Source organism: Elgaria multicarinata, chromosome 23 (genome assembly GCF_023053635.1).
Source record: "Elgaria multicarinata webbii isolate HBS135686 ecotype San Diego chromosome 23, rElgMul1.1.pri, whole genome shotgun sequence".
Taxonomy (NCBI): Eukaryota; Metazoa; Chordata; class Lepidosauria; order Squamata; family Anguidae; genus Elgaria; species Elgaria multicarinata.
Genome location: NC_086193.1, coordinates 12892137 through 12909561, shown reverse-complemented (window position 1 = coordinate 12909561; position 17425 = coordinate 12892137).

Genomic DNA, 17425 nt, shown 5'->3' with positions numbered 1-17425 from the left:
AGCACTAAGTTGCTTTCATGTTAATGTGCATTCGTGCTAATGTGCCCTTGCTCTAACTCACATTCACACTAATGTGCCCTGGCTCTAACTCGAATTCGCGCTAACGTGCCCTTGCTCTAGTGCGCATTCACGCTAATGTGCCCCTGCTGTAGTGCGCATTCGCGCTAACGTGCCCTTGCTCTAACTCACATTTGCGCTAACATGCCCTTGCTGTAGTGTGCATTCGTGCTAATGTGCCCTTGCTGTAGTGTGCATTTGTGCTAATGTGCCCTTGCTGTAGTGTGCATTTGTGCTAATGTGCCCTTGCTGTAGTGCGCATTTGCGCTAACGTGCCCTTGCTCTAACTTACATTTGTGCTAACGTGCCCTTGCTCTAGTGCGCATTCCCGCTAATGTGCCCTTGCTGTAATGAGCATTCGCGCTAACGTGCCCTTGCTCAAACTCACATTTGTGCTAACGTGCCCTTGCTCTAGTGCGCATTCGCGCTAATGTGCCCTTGCTGTAATGAGCATTCACGCTAACGTGCCGTTGCTCTCACTTTCGCACTAACGTGCCCTTGCTGTAGTGTGCATTTGTGCTAACGTACCTTTGCTCTAACTCACTTTCGCGCTAATATGCCCATGCTCTAATGTGCATTCGCACTAATGTGCCCTTGCTCTAATGTACATTCATGCTAATAAACACTTGCTCTAATGCGCATTCCTCATCTGGCAGCCGTCTGAAGAAAATCCGTTATAGGGCGGCCTATAAATATTGCTAACGGATACAGTAATGCATTAGTTGGGTGTTGTGGCTCTTAGCCCCGCCCCTTTCCTTAGACCCCACCCCAAGCCACACCTTCTCACTTTCAAGCTCCGCCCGCTCCAGGTTGACCTACTGGGACTGCACTGTGGAGGAGCTACGGACACCCAGCAGTAGCTCCAATTGGAAGCTCCAGCAGACACATGTTTTATTGCATGTTCGTTACTGGGCCCTCATGGATTATCTGCCTCCCGGCCTTCCTAGCCTTCTTCACGCCACAAAAAATCACCCCAGTAGACCTGACATTTTTAAAGACGGAAGTTGACGCTATCCCCTGCCAGGTGCGGGAGAAGCCATCAAAACAGCCCACCGAAGGGGCCGCACGCGAGTGGTGTTGACTTCCTCTTTCGAAAGAGGAAGTAATGACGGATGAAAGCGCGGGCGGAGAAGCGACGGTAAGCAAACGCGATTCCCCCCTCCCCCCCATGTGATGACGCTCTCATTTCCCCAGGAGTAAGCGCAGGTCGCTTCTTCCTGGGTTTCCTTGAGTGTAAGATCGACTTTCTCCATTTTCCGCCAACGCGTAAGATTTATGGCCGTGCTGTTGCAACCCATATGCTTGGGAGCCGGGCCGATGGAGAAACAAACCCATCTCTCTTTCCACCTGCGCCAGCCGGGCTCTACCCCTACGCCGTCCCCCCTCGACCCTACTTTCTCTTTCATCTCCCTCCCGTGGATACCGACCTTTCTGCACCCGCGCTCATTAACGTAATTTATGGCCACGCCAAATCCCGTCTTCCCAAAGCGTGCCAATGGCTAATGAGGAACACATGGGAGGAGAAGAGAATCAGAGCGGGTGAGACGGCCCCAGGCGAAATGGGGCGGGGGGGGGCGTTGATCGGGGTGGGCTTTTTTTTGGCAGTTCTCCTTGAATCCAGCTCCGGGAAAAGGAGGAAAACTCCTTTGCAAAACCTGGGGCGGGCGGGGGGGGGAAGCGAGATATTCCTGCATTTCTGCAACCTCCAATTCTCCGTTTCAGGCACGAAACGCCCCTATCTGGACAGGGATAACCTAGCTTCAGTCGTCCATGCTCCGGTAACCTCCAAATTAGATTACTGCAATGCCCTCTACGTGGGGCAGCCTTTGAAGACAGTTCGGAAGCTGCAGCTCGTGCAAAATGCAGCGTAGATCATAGAATCAAAGAATAGTAGAGTTGGAAGGGGCCTATAAAGCCATCGAGTCCAACCCCCTGCTCAATGCAGGAATCCACCCTAAAGCATCCCTTACAGATGGTTGTCCAGCTGCCTCTTGAAGGCCTCTAGTGTGGGATAGCCCACAACTTCCCTAGGTCAAAGGTTCCATTGTTGTACTGCTCTAACAGTCAGGAAGTTTTTCCTGATGTCCAACCGGAATCTGGCTTCCTTTAACTTGAGCCCGTTATTCCATGTCCTGCACTCTGGGAGGATGGAGAAGAGATCCTGGCCCTCCTCTGTGTGACAACCTTTCAAGTATTTGAAGAGTGCTATCATATCTCCCCTCCGTTTTCTCTTCTCCAGGCTAAACGTGCCCAGTTCTTTCAGTCTCTCTTCACAGGGCTTTGTTTCCAGACCCCTGATCATCCTGGCTGCCCTCCTCTGAACACGCTCGCGCTTGTCTGTGTCCTTCTTGAATTGTGGAGCCCAGAACTGGACGCAATACTCGAGATGAGGCCTAACCAGGGCCGAATAGAGGGGAACCCGTACCTCATGCGATTTGGAAGCTATACTTTTATTCATGCAGCCTGAAATAGCATTGGCCTTTCTTGCAGCCACATTACACCGTTGGCTCATATTCAGCTTGTGATAAGGCAAAGACTCTCTGCAGCAAAGATTGGGTGAATCCTTTTCCTTCTGCCAAGGACCTGCCTCCCCAAGTAAAAGTTCTGCCCCCTGCTGCCAGATTTTGTAGCCTAGTCTGTCCTAACCTGATGCCCTCTGGAGGTTTGGGACTTCAATTCCCATCAGCTACCAGCCAGTGTGGACCACGGTCAGGAATGCTGGGAGCTGTCGTCCAAAAACATTTGGAGGGGACGAGGTTGAACCACATGCTGCTGTTAGATGTGCAGAGGAACCCTGACTGGGGAGAGGGCTGGCACACTGTAACAAGGGTTGCCAACTTTTTGTTTTATACTTGCCCCTGCTCCTTTGCCTTTAGAAGCAGCTTGAAGGGAAGGTGTTGGCAAGTCATGAGGCTGTGTTGACTTTCCATCAAACAAGGCTTCTGTTTAAAAAAGGCAGAGGAGCTGGATTTTGTGCCGGTAAGTTGGCAACAAACCAATTCACGGACTGCAGTAGGCGGTCATGCATGGGGCAGCAGAAATGGGTTGCAGATTTACACACACTCTCTGCGCACCTGCTAACAATATGCACAGCATTCAGGTATGTGCTCCCAGCCCCGGGACTCCAAAAGCACTAAATCCACTCGGCCTTTAATGGGAAAAATCTTCTAGTTATGGTAACCGAAAATTTACAGCCTGACTTTCTTTCCCTTCTCCCTCGTACTTCTTTGGTCACACGAAGGTCACGCTCCGTAACAGGGATTCCTCCTGAAATCTTCTTCGGCCAGGCTTTCCGCTGGATTCGGGAGTTCCAAATTTACCCGGTCTCGCTCCGCGGCACATTAAATATTGTTTTTAAAATGTCCATATTTTATGTTGTGGCAGGATGGCAGTATTTGCAATTGCAACATTTAAGAACATCAGAAGAGCCCTGATGCTGGATCAGACCAAGGGTCCGTCTAGCCCAGCACTCTGTTCACACAGCAGCCAACCAGCTGTCAGCTAGGGACCCACAACGCAGGGCATGAATGCAACAGCACCCTCCCGCCCATGTTCCCCAGCAACTGGGGCACACAGGCTTACTGCCTTGGATACTGGAGGGAGCACAAACCATCACGGCCAGTAGCCATAGATCGCCTTCTCCTCCAGAAATTTATCCAACCCCCTTTTAAAGACATCCAGACATCTATTTCGCATAATCAAGTGATTGTTGTCTTAGCGTCTGTACCTGAGGTATCTATGCACCTTGTTTCCGGTTTATTGGACTCCACAACAACTTTCTAATAAGGGCTTGTCAGTTTCACCAAATTGCTGTAATGCACTTAATGCTTCTTTTTGTGCATACGTTTCGGCAATGCCCGATAATTGCCTCCTTTTGCAAGGAGGTCATAGTACGGATAAACTTTGTATTGGAACTGTCTCTCATATTGAATGCTTATTTATTTAGTAATTTATTTACAATATTTACACACCGCTCCATATCCAAAATGGATTCCTGAGTGGTGAACATAGGTATAAACAGTAAAAGAAAGGAAATTTTAAAAGCCAATTAAAATTGTTCAATTTAAAAACGAAGGAACCAGAAAAACAGTGGTTAGTTAGTTGAGGAAGGCTTCTCGAAATAGTTGTTTTCAGGAGGCGCCAGAAGCAGCCTCGTGTTGGGACCTGCCTGACCTCCAGGGGCAGGGAGTTCCAAAGGGAAGGGGCCACCACACTAAAGGCTCTTACGTTATGCACATCCTCCTAACTTATTTTCCAGTTTCTTGGAAGTTAATGTACGATGAGCGCAAACGGATTTCCTGAGTGTTTGTGACAGCCAAGACACTGATATCGCAACATTGGAAGGATAAACGTTCACCTCCCATAATGCAACGGGCTGCTCTAACATTGTTGTACTGTTAGAGCAGTACAACAATGGAACCAGTTCCCTAGGGAGGTTGTGGGCTGGACATCAGGAAAAACTTCCTGACTGTTAGAGCAGTGCGACGGTGGAATCAGCTACCTAGGGAGGTTGTGGCCTCTCCCACACTAGAGGCATTCAAGAGGCAGCTGGACAACCATCTGTCAGGGATGCTTTAGCATGGATTCCTGCATTGAGCAGGGGGTTGGACTGGATGGCCTTATAGGACCCTTCCAACTCTACTATTCTATGATTCTATGATTCTGTGACTGAACAACGCTATCATAACATTTGAACGGGTGCGCCACTCGCGAATGGATAAATACAGGGATATCCGGCCTGCTTTTCTTGAAACCCATGTGTAACCTCGCCACGATGGGAACTGTGGTTCAACGGACAGGCTGGGTCTGTTTTTCCCACCTTCCACTCACTGGAGTCGCTGAGAACGATGTTAACATCCTGAAACGTCAGGTCAGACGAGGGAAGCGGCAACCTGAGACAATTGGACCTACCCTAGAGAGAAAGAAAGAAGAATAATTATAAAATAAAAAATAAAAAATTGGCCTTCCGTGTTCCAACAGAAACACTTCAAGAAACCAGGAAAACCTTCAAGCAAGGCGTGGGTGGACCTTGTTTGCAAATTTCGACACGGCGGACGTTAGGAAAACACCGGATTCATTTAAAGGAACTTCAAGGGCTTTTAAGCTTCTTTGTTGTCTCGGCGTTTCCCCCCCTCACAACTGTCACGGAACTAAATTTTGCCGTCAGCACCTGGGTGGGGTTTGGAGACGGGCCCAGAGACCCACAGGCTTCGTTTGGGTGCAGCAAACACCTGAAATGTCAGTGAGATGGAGATCTTTCATTATTATTATTATTATTATTATTATTATTATTATTATTATTATTATTATTATCATCCCTCTTCCCCCACTGCAACGTTTAAGATCCATCAGGGCCAGGAAGCAGCATAAGAGCAGGTCAAATTCTTCTAGGGTGACCCTATGGAAAAGAGGACAGGGCTCCTGTACCTTTAACTAGGGTGACCCATAAAAAGAAGGGCAGGGCTCCTGTACCTTTAACTAGGCTGACCCTATAGAAAGGAGGCCAGGGCTCCTGTACCTTTAACTAGGGTGACCCTATGGAAAAGAGGACAGGGCTCCTGTACCTTTAACTAGGGTGACCCATAAAAAGGAGGGCAGGGCTCCTGTACCTTTAACTAGGCTGACCCTATAGAAAGGAGGACAGGGCTCCTGTACCTTTAACTAGGGTGACCCATAAAAAGGAGGGCAGGGCTCCTATACCTTTAACTAGGGTGACCCTATAGAAAGGAGGACAGGGCTCCTGTACCTTTAACTAGGGTGACCCTATGGAAAAGAGGACAGGGCGCCTTAATCCCAAATAACCTCAGCAAGATCAGAACACCTAAACCAAACTGCTCCTCCTTGACTGGACCACGTGACTTGGACGTAGCCGTGAGAGTCATCCCCAAGCCCCCGCAGGGCCGTCGTGCAAAAGACGAAGCAGGCGTGTTCTCTGTTGCTCCGGAGGGCAGGGCGAGGTCCGGTGGGTGAAATTTGCAGGGGAGAAGTTTTTAAACATTAGGAGAAGCTTCCTAAGAGAAAGAGCTGATGGGTATACACAGAGGGATCCTGGAACTGAACCCTGCAGTGCAGAGCCTGTCTTGAACAGCGGGTTGGACTAGATGACCTCTGAGGGCCCTCCTGAGTTTCCATGCCGTGTTCTGCGCGCAGCCTTAGTCGGCGAGAAAAGAGTTAACGGGGTGGATGGGCGGAGGTTACTAAACTGCCCATTAATCCGGCGTTTGTGAGCAGCCTTTTCAAGTAGGAACAGCCAAACCGTGGGATTTTTCGCATTGCTAGGCCGTTTTATTTCCCCCAACAGTCCTTTTAAAAGGAGGATGCAGACCGGATCTGGCTGCCTCCTCCATCCCAGAGTTCCCCCAGCTTAAAAAGCAGAAGAGCTAAAGACGAACTTCCACAACGCTTCGCTGGCAGCAACCCCCCACCGCCCTCAGTGGGACCTACTTCGGAGTAAACGTGCCTCAGATTGGGGCCGCATCCCGGGCTGTGAGAAGCAGGCCAGAGGGGTGCCACACAGGATGGGAATAAACATTCTGTTTGACGGAGCAAAGAGAGAGAGAGAGATTTCAGTTTCTTGTAATCCCCAAAGTCTGGGGTCACCTAAAGAAACTGCGACTGGTAGGTTTTCCATGGCAGAGGTGTTGAAATGTGGACCTATGGGCCGAACCTGCCCAAATCTAGCCCTCCTGGCTTTGCCTGTTGGCCACGCCCCCTTCCCGTGACCCCATCCCCTTTCCTCCTGTTTTGCTGGCTTTCCGGCTTCTGCATAATTTCGTCCCCATTTTGAAGGGATGAAACTCCTCCTCTAAAGCTGCGTGCAGGACAGGAATGCCACAGCAGCCTCCCACCCATGTTCCCCAGCAACTGGCGCCCACAGGCTGACTGCCTCTGATACTGGAGGTGGCACTTAGCCATCAGGGCTAGGAGCCATGGATAGCCTTCTCCTCCAGGAATTCATCCAACTCCCTTTGAAAGCCATCCAAATTGGTGGTCATCACTACATCTTGTGGCAGTGAGTTCCACAGTTTAACTCTGCGCTGTGTGAAGAAGTCCTTCCTTTTCTTTGTCCTGAATCTCCCACCCATCAGCTTCATGGGATATGACCCCGTTGGGTTCTAGTATTATGGGAGAGGGAGAAAAATGTCTCCCCGTCCACATTCTCCGTACGAGGCCTCATTTTGTCCACCTCTCTCCTGTCTTTTTTCCAAGCTAAACAATCCCAGCTGTTGTCACCTTCCTTCCTAGGGGAGATGCTCCAGCCCCTTCATCGTTTGAGCCGCCCTTTTCGGCACTTTTTCCAGCTCCGTAACACCCTTTTTTAGGTGGGGTGACCAGAACGGTGCACAGTATTCCGCGTGTGGTGGCACCCTCGATTTGTATAAAGGCAGTAAGATCCTGGCAGTTTGATCCTCAATTCCTTTTCTAATGACGCCTTACATGGAGTTCGCCTTCTTGACAGCGGCCTGCACTTTGGATTTCTTCATGCAAAGCGTAAATCGTGTGTGGAACTGGTGTCCACGTTGTGTTGTGAGCCGGAGAAAAGCTCAGCGGACGTACGACACTGTACGACACGGCTGTATGCAGAGCGGGCTGCGGTCTTTTCCCCCAAATCAAACTTAAGCTGCCAGTCCTCATGAATCTAAAGAAAGGGCTGGTTAAAAAGGGGCCCTGAGATCATTGGTCTGCCTCCACTAGCTTTCCTCAAACCGGTACACCTCTCAGCATCCTCCAGCCAGCATGATGGGAACTGTTTCTGAAGGAAGGGCGGATTTAGGAAGGAACGTAGGAAGCAGTGGTATATCAAGTCGAACCGTTGATCCATGTCGAGGCAACGCTGTCGAAAGTGTCTAGGAAGGAAAGAGGGAGCGAGAGGGAGCGAGATTGAAGCCAAGAGAAGAAGTTTCTGTTGGTTTGGGGGCCCTCTTTCCACCACCTTCCTTTTGAGGTTTTCTGACCTTTGTTCTCCAAACCACGAAGGGGGCTGTTTGACTGAGCAGGCCACCGGTCTGTGGGCCGAGTGATTCATCCTGCGAAAGGCCGGAGGAGGAGGAAGAAGAAAATAGGCCTCGCATGGGATTCCTGGCAGCCTGGGTGAGTCAGCGCAAGCGAGGGACGCGTTGTCCCTTTTCTGGGCATTGCGTGCACGTGGCATGTTGTGTGTGTGTGTGGTGGGGGAGAGTTGCATCGCCTGATCTCACAGACAATTGCGATCCCCCACAAAGTTTCTTAATCATTTCCTCTGTTCTCCCTCCCCAGACATTTCTAGGCCAGTGGGTCATTTTTAAAAGAGGACAAAGTTGCCAACGTTCAGTTCAGTCTCTGGCTGCTCCGTCATCAGATCCGGTTTCTCCATGGAAGAGGGTTCGGGTGGTGGAGAAAACCGCCCAGTAGATTCCTCAGTGGACCGGCTTGCAGAGCATTTTTTAAACTTTGGAGAGGATTTCGCCGCTGCGCATTAGTGCAAGTGGAACGAAATTCTCAGAGGAAAGGCGCCGGACGGTCTGCGAAACACAGAGAGAACGGAATTAACCAACCCCATCTATCCCTACGTGGGTTAGCCACTGATGAAAACAAGAGAACACAAAACGAAAGGACAAAAGAGATTTCGCTTCGGTCTCCCCTCGGCCCTGAAGCTGACTGGGTGACTTTGGGCCCAGCACTGACCCTCAGCCTAACCTCCCTCGCAGGGTTGTTGTGAGGCTCAGACGGAGAGAAGGAGGATCGTGTCAGCCTCGCAAGAGGAAAAAACGGCAGGGTAACTGTAATAATAAATAAACTCTGCATATGCTCAGGAGCAATGGAGACGGGCTCAGTATTGAACAAAACTTGGATTAGAATTTGTGTAGCATGGATGCTAAGAGCCATGTCAGAAAGCAGCGAGTTCAGTGTCATGGACAGGGTGGGTGGCATCATCATCGTCGTCATCATCATCATCATCATCTCCTCAGCCTCAGTCTTCCCTTTGTATAATATGGGGACAAGATACTGGCCCACCTTACATGCCTGCAATAAGAATTACTGAGACAATGTTGTTGTTATTAATAGTAAGATGTTGTAACGACTATTTTGTTTGATTCTTGTTATTATAAGAGAATCAAAGACATTTCCTAGAGGGGGCTCTTCCATGAAAAGAAAAATTCAAGAATGCAAATAAATACATAAAGGGTCAACAAAACAGTAACAAAATGTGCACTGGTCATACAGGGTCATTCAAGTATTGCTAATGAAATGCTAAGTTCCCCCGGTTATGCTGTGCTACCTCTTAATTCAGATTCTTTTGTGTGCTGTTCCTCTTTGCCAGAAAGGTGGGGATATAATTTAAATTAAATTAAACAAACACATCCCCTCGCATTCCTTGCCGCACCCAATGGTGAATGTGCTGTACTGTGTTAGGCTGCAGGCACAGGACTAATGAGATGCTGTCCATACTAAGCCACTGATGTCCCTTGGTCTAACACCATGGAAACGAGCTATTTTTCCTTCATATTAAAGAGAAAACCCTGCAGAATCAAACCATCTTTTTCCACAACAGTTAGTACATTCTATGATGTCTGATAGCCATTTGGGTTTGGGATCCAGGTCGGTTGATCCATCAACCCACCTCGGATAGACTACGGATAACTTTCTTCCTCATGGCTGAGTCAAAATACATCGCCATCCGAAGCTGTATCACTTCGCCTAGCCAGCTGCCCTCACCAAGCCTCCGAGGTGTGATTCAGGTAAGGGCTCCAGAATGTCTGCATTTCAAAGGATTGTTAACTCATTGGATCGGGGCCATGCAGCCGATGGCGCTGATGAATGGTAAAACAGAAGGGCTCAAAAATCCTGTTAAGTTAGTCCAAGATACACACACACACACACACACACACACACACACAGAGAGAGAGAGAGAGAGAGAGAGAGAGAGAGAGAGACGTTAGACGAATTCTGGCAGGATTAATGCCGCACTTTATAAAAAGCCTTGGAAAGCAATTAGTGTTCTGCAACCAAAGGGGGATATTTTTTTTTCCAGATTTGCAATTGCTGTATGTGATTCGATAGCTGAGAGGGTTTTTTTGTTTTGCATTGCTTGGGTTTTGGAACCCAAAGCCTGAATCCGGCATTTAAAAATGAAATAGAGAGCTTCGGCTATTGGGCGGTATAAAAATGTAATAAATAAATAAATAAATAAATAAATAAATAAATAAATAAATAAAAGACAAATAGATTGCTGTCTCGTTGGAGTTAAACCTTTCGTCCTTTCCCTGACTTGGTTCCCCCTGCAGGTGTTCTGGACTACAACTCCCAGCATCCCTGGGCCGTTTCCCATGGGGCTGATGAGTGTTGAAGTCCAAACTATTTAGCGGCAACAGGGGCCTGTGGGTTGAATCCATTCCGGGTTTCTGTCAGAACCTGTCAGAACTCTAAAGGACCTCTCCAAGGTATGACTTTAAACCTGAGCGGATTCACTGCCCTGTTGACATCAGAGACACCAACCGCCACTGCCTGGGATTAAACCTGGCACCTTCCGCAAAGCAAGGTTTGATTGGCGGCCCTTCCTTGAAAAATAATGTTAAGTTTCTAGTCCACATGGTTATAAATAAAGGTGCTGTTCCACTGAGCGACAGCCAATAGGTAAATGTAGATTGGATAGATAGATGATAGACAGATCATAGAATCATAGAATAGTAGAGTTGGAAGGGGTCTGTAAGGCCAACGAGTCCAACCCCCTGCTCAATGCAGGAATCCACCTTAAAGCATCCCTGACAGATGGTTGTCCAGCTGCCTCTTGAAGGCCTCTAGTGTGGGAGAGCCCACAACCTCCCTAGGTCACAGGTTCAATTGTCGTATTGCTCTAACAGTCAGGAAGTTTTTCCTGATGTCCAACCGGAATCTGGCTTCCTTTAACTTGAGCCCGTTATTCCATGTCCTGCACTCTGGGAGGATCGATAAGAGATCCTGGCCCTCCTCTATGTGACAACCTTTCAAGTATTTGAAGAGTGCTATCATGTCTCCCCTCCGTTTTCTCTTCTCCAGGCTAAACCTGCCCAGTTCTTTCAGTCTCTCTTCATAGGGCTTTGTTTCCAGACCCCTGATCATCCTGGTTGCCCTCCTCTGAACACGCTCCAGCTTGTCTGTGTCCTTCTTGAATTGTGGAGCCTAGAACTGGACGCAATACTCGAGATGAGGCCTAACCAGGGCCGAATAGAGAGGAACCAGGACCTCTCGCGATTTGGAAGCTATACTTCTATTCATGCAGCCCGAAATAGCATTGGCCTTTCTTGCAGCCACATTACACCGTTGGCTCATATTCAGCTTGTGATAAGGCAAAGCTCCCCAAAATCACCTGCTCCAATACTCTCTGCAGCAAAGATTGGGTGAATCCTTTTCTGTCTGCCAAAGACCTGCCTCCCCAAGTAAAAGTTCTGCCCCCTGCTACCAGATTTTGTAGCCTAGTCTGTCCTAACCTGATGCCCTCTGGAGGTTTGGGACTTCAATTCCCATCAGCTACCAGCCAGTGTGGACCACAGCCATATTGCACTGTTGGCTCATATTCAGCTTGCGATCTACAACAATTCCAAGATCTTTCTTGTTTGTAGTATTGCTGAGCCAAGTGTCCCCCATCTTGTAACTGTGCCTTTGGTTTCTATTCCCTAAATGTAGAACTTGGCATTTATCCCTATTAAATTTCATTCTGTTGTTTTCAGCCCTGCACTCCAGCCTATCAAGATCACTTTGAAGTTTGTTTCTGTCTTCCAGGGTATTAGCTATCCCACCCAATTTTGTGTCATCTGCAAATTTGATCAGCGTTCCCTGCACCTCCTCGTCCAAATCATTAATAAAAATGTTGAAGAGCACTGGGCCCAGGACTGAGCCCTGCGGCACCCCACTCGTTGCCTCTCCCCAGTTTGAGAAGGTTCCATTGATAAGTACTCTTTGAGTCCGATTCTGTAGCCAACTGTGGATCCACCTAATAGTTGTTCCATCTAGCCCACTTTTAGCTAGTTTGTTAATCAGAAGGTCATGTGGTACTTTGTCAAAAGCTTTGCTGAAGTCAAGATATATGACGTCCACAGCATTCCCACAGTCCACAAGGGAGGTTACCCAATCAAACAATGAGATCAGATTAGTCTGGCAGGATTTGTTCCTGACAAATCCATGTTGGCTTCTAGTAATCACTGCATTGATTTTAAGGTGTTTACAGATTGACTTCTTTATAATCTGCTCCAGAATTTCCCCAGGGATGGATGTCAGACTGACTGGTCTGTAGTTCCCAGGTTCCTCCTTTTCGCCCTTTTTGAAGATAGGGACAACGTTAGCCCTCCTCCAGTCGTCCGGCACCTCACCCGTCTTCCATGATTTTGCAAAGATAATAGACAAAGGTTCTGAGAGTTCTTCCGCTAGCTCCTTCATTACTCTGGGATGCAGTTCATCGGGCCCTGGAGATTTGAACTCAATCAAGGAAATTAGGTGTTCTTTGACCATTTGTTTATCAATCTCAAACTGCAATCCTGCCCCCTCAACTTCTGCTTCACTTTTTCCAGGGGGTTCATAGACCCGCTTTTGGGAGAAGCCCGAGGCAAAGTAGGAATTGAGCACTTCAGCCTTTTCTTTGTCGTGAATAGATGAAGGGAAGGAATGAATTAAAAAAGGCAAATACGCATATTTCTACACTGTTGCTGATTTTATCCTGGTTGTGCTTTTATACTTTATTTCACATCACGTTTTTATATGGTTGTTTTATACTTCGAATGGTTTTAATCTTTGTGAACCACCCAGAGAGCTTAGGCTATTGGGTGGTATAAAAATGCAATAAATAAATAAATAAATAGTGTTTATTTGTTGTTTCAACCATCATATGCACTTACAAATGCATACACCCAACAATACGTGAATACAGATGAGCAAAAGAAACTCTGTAATACAAAGGCTTAAACTACTAAAAAAGACACTAGCAGAACTTGTCATTAGAAGGCGCCAATAAATGTGTAAAAGTTAGTTCTAATACAAAGAGACGCAAACACGCCTTTACATGAAAAGATGCCCATAAATGTATATGGTGAACTAACACGTATATGTATTTTCCCAAAAGTTCTCTCCCCCCGCAACCACAGGGACCCTCAAAGTTGACGGTGTAAGGAGATTAAAAAGAATAAAAAATCTCTCACCAATATGAGTTGGTCTTTGGCCAATTTTCGGCTTCTCACGTGTCTGCGCGGTCCCAAAGCTGTGAGATCTTAGCTCATTCATTCCCCATGCCAGCCGGGACTCCCAAGAGAAGGCCGCCAGTGTGCCGTGGGAAAGCAATGAGATAAAAAGAAAATCATGCCAAAATTCCATGAGCCGAAAAGGAGCTGGGCACAGAGGAGGTGGCTCGTTGCAGCTCCGATTGAGTCACTGTTCTGGGTTTGCCCATTCCGATTCGCCTCTGTGCATGGGGTGTGATGGATTCCTTGCACCTGGATGGGACACGATTGGATCATTCAGCTGCTCCTCACCCAGGAGAATGTCCCACCCAACCCAGAGATGTTGCCCCGCTGCCTCTCTGCATGAGTCATTGCTCTGGCCGTAGTTTCTTCCCATCAGCCTCCACTGGGGTGGCAGTAACGCTGCATCTTTGTGGTAGGAGCCTTTATCCAAAACTCACCTTTCCCCCTGGCACATCCCCTCCGGAGGTTCAATCGCAGCGCTAAAAAGATGGGAGGTGCCTCAGAGGTCATGTAGTCCAACTCCATGCCGATGCAAGGAATCCACAGAATTCCCGTTGCGACCCTGTATGAGTCTCTGCCAATCAGGAAGCTCATCCACGATAGTTAATCACGCAAGAGAAGAGCGAACGAACTTCCCCACATGCTGGCAATTCTTAATTTTATACATTATAAGTGAAAAAATGCTTTAGAATGCAGGAATGGTGCTTGTCGCTATTTTTTTAATTGAGGCAGGAAGCACGGTTCAAAAGCAGGCTTAACTTTGCTCTATATTCTTTTTCAGGCTTGGATGGAGAAGAGGGCAAACCAACTGGCAATTTTACTTTGCTTCGAAATCATGTTGATCTCAGATTTAAATGAACGACATCAGAACGTCAGGAGAGCCCTGCAGGATCAGACCCAGGCCCCATCTAGTCCAGCGCTCTGTTCACACAGAGGCCGACCAGCTGCTCACAGGAAACCCACAAGCATGAGTGCAGCAGCACCCTCTCGGCCATGTCATACTGGCTCTGATAATGGAGTTATTATAAAGCCATCCGGCGCATCAGATCATGCAATCGCGCACGATCAACCTAGAGAAGCCGTTGGATCCAGACTTAAAGTAGATCCACCAAATTCAGTGAGACTTGCATTAATCTAGTTTACATCCCATTGAGTTCAATGGGACTAACCTAAGTATGACTAAGATCCCACCCAATGTATGGGACTGATTTTTGTTTTCCACCTTGAGGCATATGCAAAAGGTGGGACACAAATCTCTCCCCCCCATCATAAAATCATCGTATCATAGAATAGTAGAGTTGGAAGGGGCCTACAAGGCCATCAAGTCCAACCCCCTGCCCAATGCAGGAATCCACCCTACATCCCTGACAGAGGGTTGTCCAGCTGCCTCTTGAAGGCCTCTAGTGTGGGAGAGCCCACAACCTCCCTAGGTCACTGGTTCTATTGTCGTACTGCTCAAACAGTCAGGAAGTTTTTCCTGATGTCCAGCCGGAATCGGGCTTCCTGTCCCTTGAGCCCGTTATTCCGTGTCCTGCACTCTGGGAGGATCGAGAAGAGATCCTGGCCCTCCTCTGTGTGACAACCTTTTAAGTATTTGAAGAGTGCTATCATGTCTCCCCTCAATCTTCTCTTCTCCAGGCTAAACATGCCCAGTTCTTTCAGTCTCTCTTCATAGGGCTTTGTTTCCAGACCCCTGATCATCCTGGTTGCCCTCCTCTGAACACGCTCCAGCTTGTCTGCGTCCTTCTTGAATTGTGGAGCCCAGAACTGGATGTAATACTCTAGATGAGGCCTAACCAGGGCCGAATAGAGAGGAACCAGGACCTCACGTGATTTGGAAGCTATACTTCTATTAATGCAGCCCAAAATAGCATTTGCCTTTCTTGCAGCCATATCGCTCTGTTGGCTCCTGTTCAGCTTGTGATCAACAACAATTCCAAAATCCTTCTCGTTTGTAGTATTGCTGAGCCAAGTATCCCCCATCTTGTAACTGCATTTGGTTTCTATTTCCTAGATGTAGAACTTGGCATTTATCCCTATTAAATGTCAAAAGTGAACTGCTGTGAACACTCAAAATGTAGATCAATATAAGTGATGATGATGAAGAAGATGATTCCATCCTGAAAGATACCTTCTGAGAATCTGCTGTTTCCCTAGAATTTTGTTAAGGATAGAGGGATGTTCATTGTGACACAGGATTCGTAACTGATACAGAAGCAGGAAGAGTTTATGGGATGACGACGATGACGATGACGACAACGGAGAAGAAGAAGAAGAAGAAGACCCCAAACCAATCTGCAAGCATTTGACTTACACAGAACTCTTTGGCAGTATGTTTTGTGGGGACCTGTGTAACTTCAAAGCTGGCACAGCTAGGTCAGCCTAATAAAAACATTATCATGCCCATAAAACATTTTTTAAACTGAGCTGTCTGGTGCTCGGATCATCTGCCTGGTCAAGGTGAAGAGGTTTGGGGGCAGGTGGGTGAAGAAAGTGGGTCGCTGAGCTGGATGGAATCTCCCTCTTTCACTCCCCTCAACGATTGCTTGTAGAGCAGAAATGGGATGGTGGTGGGTAGATTTTTTTTTCTTTGATAGATTTTTGTTTTAAGGGCATCATTCCAACAGCCAAAGAAAAATCAAAGTAAAAGAAAAAAATCAGGAAAAGAGAAAAAGAAGAGAAAAAAGGGAAGGAAAGAAAGAGGAAATGGAAGAAGGGAGAAAGGAAGAAAAGCAGGTAGAAAAGGAGAAAGGAAAGAAGGAAGGGTAAATCTATGTGCAGCACTTGCTGGGGAACATGGGTGGGGAGAGTGCTGTTGCACCCATGTCCTGCTTTGTGGGTCCCTGGCCGACAGCTGGTTGGCCCCTGTGTGAACAGAGTGCTGGACTACATGGACCCTTGGTCTGATCCAGCATCCGGGCTCTTTTTATATTCTTATATCGCCTCCTGTATGTGCCTGGACTCTGAGATCATCTTCAGGGGTCCTTCTCCGAGAGACCCCGCCTAAGGAAGTGAGGCAGGTGACTATCAGGAGCAGGGCCTTTTCTGCTGTGGCACCCCGGTTGTAGAATGAGTTCTGCTCATGGCCAGCTGGCTGGGCCCCTGTGTGGACAGAGTGCTGGACTAGATTGGACCCTCGGCCTGATCCAGCATCAGGGCTCAATGATGTTCTTAAAAGAGAAAGGACCAGAAAGAAAGAGAAAAGGGGGGGAAAGAAGCAAAGAAGAAAACAGAAAAGGAAGAAGGAAAGGAAAAGAAAAGAAAGGGAGAAAAAAGATGGAACGAAACAGAAAAAAGAAAGAGAGAAGGAAGGAAAGGAAGAAAGGAAACAGAAAAGAAAGAAAAGGGGAAAAAGAAGGAAGGAAGAAAACAGAAGAAAAAGAAAGGAAAGGAGAAAAGGAGGAAGGAAGGAAGACAGGAAGAGAACAGAAAAGAAAAGAAAAGGGGAGAGAGAGAGAGAGAGAGAGAGAGAGAGAGAGAGAGAGAGAGAGAGAAGGAAAGCTATCACACGCACACACAAAAGAATCCACCCTACAATAGAAGAGCCAAAATAGTTGAGTAGGTATTTACTGCACTGAGTCAGAAGTGATCTTTTCAGCGGGCTGATTGAGTAACTTCCAAAAGAAGGTCAGAAGAAGGAGAGGAAGAAAGAGAAGGCGAAGAAAGGGTCTGGAAAAGACGCCTTGGGGGGGGGGGGTTTGGGGGGGGGTCTTGACTTTTAGCCCCGGACCGGCGGCTCTCCTGCAAGCCCAGAGGCGCAGGGTGGATCCCTGGCCGGGAGGTGTGCGTGTGCGCCCCGTGTGCGCAAGGGCTCGTGCGATTCAAACTCCAGCTACCCCCCACCCTTTCCTAAAAAAAAAAAACACCCCACAGGGCCGGGTTAGGGCGGGGTAGGGCGGGGAATAAAAGGCACATTAAGGAAATTTGTCAAGTCTGATCTGCTCAGACTTGCTTAGGAAATCGCCTGTTTAGCTCTTTACATTTGCCTGTTGGGGTGGAGAGGTGAAAAAGAGAGAGAAAAAGTTTTGGGGAGTGGAAGAAAAAGCGGTACCGCCTTCCAGCTGCTTGTGAGGACAACCTGAAAGGGGGATTTTTGGGAGGGGGGGTCAAAAGGGAGGGGGTCCTTGGAAGAAGAAGTGGAAACGATTCCACCCAATCTTTTTATAACCCCCCCCCCC